The sequence below is a fragment of the Tupaia chinensis genome, unplaced genomic scaffold (assembly GCF_000334495.1).
Source record: "Tupaia chinensis unplaced genomic scaffold, TupChi_1.0 Scaffold000532_1, whole genome shotgun sequence".
In the NCBI taxonomy this organism is placed as follows: domain Eukaryota; kingdom Metazoa; phylum Chordata; class Mammalia; order Scandentia; family Tupaiidae; genus Tupaia; species Tupaia belangeri.
The window spans coordinates 8,907,432-8,912,950 of NW_006160045.1; the positions used below are offsets into that span (position 1 = coordinate 8,907,432).

Here is a 5,519-nt window from a genome sequence, read left to right on the forward strand (position 1 = left end):
TTTTTTTTTCTTTTGAGAGGTTTTTGCTATAGGGCACATGTGCTTGCTAGACAGAGAGAAACAGACAGAAAGGGACATATCACCCCCCGGGGGAATGGCCACGCCACACTCCTTTCTCCTCCATTATCCTCACGGGATCCTGGGCACGCACGCACAGGCGCCCTGCGTGAGTTCAAGCCACTGGGTCCGGAACTCGAACCACAGTGGACTACATGGGAGTCCAGCGATATAGCCATTATGCTAACTGCTGGTCCCAAGAAAAATTTCTTGAAGGAAATTCAAAATGCTATGCTAGTGATACATGAGCGATGAGAAAGTCAAAGAGCCTTCTGATATGGAGAGTTTCAGCGGTCAGAATTAGAAGATCAAACCAGCCACAACATGCTCTTAATCTATAGCCTAATCCAGAGAAAGGCCCTAACGATTCAGTTCTGTGAAGGCTGAGGGAGGTGAGGAAGCTGTGGCAGGAAAGTCTGACGCTTGCAGAGAATGGTCCATGAGATTTAGGAAAGAAGCCATCTTCATGATACGAAAGTGGAAGGTGAAGCAACAAGTGCTGGTGTAGGAGCTGCAGCAAACGATCCGGATGTGCCTAAGATCGTTGGCGGTGGCTACACCAAACAGCCAAGTTTCATCGATAAGACAACCTTCTACGGAAGGAATATGCCATGTAAGGCTTTCATAGGCAGAGAGGAGTAATTAATGCCTGACTTCAGATCCTCAAAGGATAGGTTGACTCTCTTGTTAAGGAGCTAATGCAACTTGTGGCTTTCATTTGAATCAAGGCTTCTTTACAATTCCCCGAATCCTACGGTACTTAAGCAATATGCTAAATCTACTCTGTGTATGTCTATGAATGGAACAACAAAGCATGGATCTCAGTATGTGCTGTTTATAACATGGCTTACTGAAAAATTTTAAAAATAATTATTATTTTTATTTAACTTTATTTAGTTATTTAAATTTGACCAGAGAGTGACGGGGCGGGGCGGGGAGGAGAGACACTGGGAAAGTGAGAAAGGAAGCTGCCAGATCTGGGACTCAAACCACCTTCAGCCATGTGGGAGTCCAGTGTCCTTAACCACCAACACCACCTGCTGGCTCTGGTTTACTGAATAAGCCCACTGTTGAGACCTACTACTCAGATGAAAAGATTCCTTTCAAAATATTTATGCTCATTTACAGTGCACCTGGCAGTCTAAGAGCTCTGATGGAGATGTACAAGCAGATTCATGGTTTTTGTTTGTTTTTGTTTATTTGTTTTGGGCTTGCTAACAGAATATTCATTTTGCAACCCATGAATCAAGAAAGCATTTCGACTTTCAAATCTTACTATTGAAGAAATACATTTTGTAAGGCTACAGCTAGCACAGATAGTGATAATTCTGGTGGATCTGAGAAAAAGCTACTGAAAACCTGGAAAGGATTCACTGTTCTAGATACCAGGAAGGACACTCACGATTCAGGGACAGGTGAAAATACCAGTATTAGCAGGGATTTGGAAGAAGTTGATTCCAACCCTTCTGGCTGAATTTGAGAGATTCAAGCCCGTAGCAGAGGAAGTAACTGCAGATGTGGGATGAATAGCGAGAGCACCAGAATTAGAAGTGGAGTTTGAAGATATGACGGAATTGCTTCAATCTAACGATAAAAGCTTAAGGGATGAGGAAGTGCTTCTCATGGAAGAGCAAAGACAGTGGTTTATTGAAATGGAATATACTCTTTGTGAAGATGCTGTAAACATTGTTGAAAGTGACAACAAAGGATTTAAAATATTACATAAACTTAGTTGATAAAGCAACTGAAAGATTTGAAAGGACTGATTCCAATTGGGAAAGAAGTTGTACTGTGGGTAAATGTTAGCAATCAGCGCCACCCGCCTCGGAGCACTCTTTCAGGAAAGCAAGAGTCCACGGATGTGGCAAATTTCGTGGTTGTTATTCATTTACTTAAATGGCCAGAGGCAGAGGGCACATGCATTCCCAGAGAGACAGACAGAGACACAGAGAGAGGGAGAAACTATCCCCCTGTCCCCCTGTGGGATGTGGTCATGCTGGAGTCCCTTCTCCATCATGTCGGGATTCTGGGCATGCACATATACTCAGAATGTTTTTGTTCTTTTTGTAATTTGCCAGAGGGCATGTGCACTCTCCAGACAGAGACAGAGGGAGAGAGGGAGAGGGAAAAAGCACTCCCCATGTGACTCAGTCATAAAGAAATCTCTTTCCTCCTTTCTCTATCCTGTCTGGATTTGGGGCATGCATGCACACATGCCTTGTGTATTTTTTTATGCCACTACAGCTGGGACTCAAACCACACAAGACAAGATCTTCCACCAGCAAAAGGAATACATTTTGCTGAAGGTTTAGGTAATAGCATTTTTTAGCAATAAAGAATTCTTAAACTAAGGCATGTACATTGTTTTATAGACATAATGCTACTGCACACATAATAGGCTATTCTATAGTAGAAACATAACCTGTACACACACCAGGAAACCGAAACATTTGTGTAACTTGCTTTGTCACAATATTTGCTTTATTTTGATGGTCTGGAACCCAAATCCCCAATATCTCCAAGGATGACACATATTCAGATTTTCTAACATTTTGGCACGTGAGCAAAGGAAACAAACATTCAGAAGTGACCTAAATCTTACCTATAGGAAACAAAGTCATAAAACATTCCTGAGCGTATGGTCAAACAACTTGAGTTCGTTTCAATAGGGGCATGGGTGGCCTTATGACCTTCAAGAACCCTAAGTCAAATGGTAGAGCATGGCACGTGCCCCTCTCCCCACAGTTCTCCGTCTGAAGTCAGTACTTTCTTCTTACAGCCTTGGCGGATCCATCCTCAGTCCATCCTGACCTGTAGGTAAACCATTAAAGATTGCGGTGCAGATCAGGTAAGTACTTACTGAAAAATGGATTTAAAAGCTATGGCTGAAGGGAGGCCATGGTGTCTGTGTGGTAGGGCCGAGAGCTTGCTCAAGTGATTCGAAGGACTTCCTTGGCAGGAAGGACTTCTTTCCTTCCTGGTCCCCCAAGGAAATTAACAAACTTTTGAGCTATACTTTATATAAAGCCATTTGGAGTTGTACTGTAAATATGTGTGACAAAAATTGCCCTTTAGTCTCTTTAGAGAAAGAATGCATCATTATTATCATGCAGTTGCAATTTGCACTGCAGGTATTCAAGTCAGCTCTATGATATTCTATATTGCTGGGTCAATTTTCTTCCTTATACACACACATATAAACAGAGAAATTTTGTTTCAGTAAAAAGCTAATTCTGGGCCAGCTGGTGGCATTGGATTAAGGTGGTTGGATCCCATATGGCCTACTGCTTGATTTGAGTCCTGGACTTGACAGCTTGACAAACATGCTGGGCACATGTGTGTACATGCCCCAAATCCTGAGAGGATAATGGAAGCCCCACTGAGGGGTGATTTCTCATTTTTCCCTCTCTCTCTGACAAGTGCCCATGCCCTTTAGCAAAACTAAAAAAAAGGTTCCTGTACTTCAGGTATTCATCAGATGCTTTAGTCACAATCTTCTAGCCTAAACACTTTTTTTTTTTTTTTGGCATAAATACTGTACTGCATTTATTTAGCATATACCAAATCATTCCCTACCTTAACTGTAAATATTTTTCTTTAGAAGATCTTTTAAAAACTAACACATTTTGACCATTTATTTAGGCAATAGATAAAAATTTTATTTTTATTTTATTTTTTCTTTTTATTTTCTACATTCAATCACCAAATATCTTTAAGATATTGAAAATGAGTGTTTCCAGCAAGAAGACCCTGTATGTTAGTCCAGTCAAATAAATTACCATATGGATTGTCATCAACAGCTAATTTTCTTTTTTGGGGGGAGCACATTGAATAGTTTACTTTTTTCTTTTTTCCTCCTTGAGTCCCCCTCTCCCATTTCCCACACTCTCCTCCCATCTGTGCCTGGTATCATAGATAACCTTTCTCTTTTAAGTTTGTTTATTTTGTGAGTGAGACAGAGAGAGAGAACTAGACAAGAGATATAGCACCTCTGACAGAATCTTGTCAAGGCGTTCCACCCTCAGCCTCTGCCAGCCCTGAGCATGGGGCACTCGCATGCCTGGAATACCCAGGGAGGTCTCCATAGAGGCTGAGAGACAGAGGCCTGGCCTCAGGTCTTGATCGAGACAAATGGTGGATTCCTTTGGCCGCCTTAAGTTTTCTGAGTTAGGCAATTTCAAAGGGGCAACATCGTTCTAAGGAAGAGGCCAGCCATCAGCTGGTGAAACTATGTTAGTGCTTGTGCAAATTTTAAAGGCCAGGGTTGAGGCCTAGTTGAAAAAGGATCCTGGGGGATCTGGCTGGAGTTTGGTCAAGGATAGAATCTTTATCTGTAGTATTTTCAGATATGGTTGGTATTAATAAGCAATAATATTTTCAAAGTAATTGACAGGAATTCATGTTGCTCTTTTGAATGTAAAAAAGAAGACATTATTAATAGAAATTTCTAATTTGACTTTATGAATTAAAAACATAAGATATTTAGAGTTCGTTGAATAACTATCCAGCCAACTCTGTACAACATTCCAACAAACCTGTGTTGTAGTCATATTTTCTCTGTTTAAAAGGAAAGAATATTCGAATGTAATTGTAGTCATTTATGTAGGTGTATTATGAATGAAATAATTCAATACAGTACTGTGCTCTAAATAGGTTTTATATTGTACCATCAATTAAGATGCTCTTGCTCTTAAGAAATTTAAAATAATTATGCAAATTTGATTTTCAATATTCATCTCAAATATTTGATATCATCACTCTCAAACATGTTTAAAGCAGATTTAATTGCACAAGGTGCTGTGCTAAGTATAGCATCAAGATTATAGTGATCCTGCCTTTTTTTTAATCTAAAAGTGAATATTCTGACAGTCCCAGAAAGGAAGACACGCAGGCAGTCCTACACAATCCGGGAGAGGGCACCAAAAGTAGAACAGACCAGCCTTTGTTCAAAGGGTCATGGAGAAAAGATTCAAAGGGCCAGAGACAAGGACGAGACTGCCTGTGCAGTGTGTCCAGTGTAAGTAGGGACAGCTGTTCTTTGCCCCCATAATGCAGACAGAATGCCCATGAGCTGTTGGGTTATCAGAAAAGTCATGATGCATAGAAAAGCATAGAGAAACATGTCATGACTTTTCTGACGACCCAATATACTGCGAGCAGTCTGGGCCCTCTTCAGCTGACATGACAGTGGGCTCATGCAATATTAATTATCTGCAGCGAATAGATGTTGATGGCTAGGAGAACCAAGAGGCTGCTTGGGGACAAAATGGGTGGAAAGAGCATATGCTTTATAATCCTTAAACCTGGGCTGGAGTTTCTGCCCCAGCCCTTTTTGGCTGGGTGTGCCCTTGCACAGGTTTGTTGACTTTTCTGAGTCATAGTTTCCTCCTCTGGAAAGTGAGGCCTTTTGGCCAGAATCGTCATCTTCCAGTAATTCACCAAACGGCGAACACAAAGGGAAA

General features: G+C 41.1%; 1 long non-coding RNA gene across 1 annotated transcript in view; it reads left to right on the plus strand.

Moving 5' to 3' along the window:
* The first annotated feature begins 2,842 nt into the window (after positions 1 to 2,842).
* Positions 2,843 to 5,519, plus strand: part of LOC114009432 (uncharacterized) — a 6,551-nt gene continuing 3,874 nt past the window's right edge. Inside the window, exon 1 of the long non-coding RNA XR_003550844.1 lies at positions 2,843 to 2,905. This is a non-coding gene — a long non-coding RNA (uncharacterized LOC114009432). The remainder of the gene's footprint in view (positions 2,906 to 5,519) is intronic.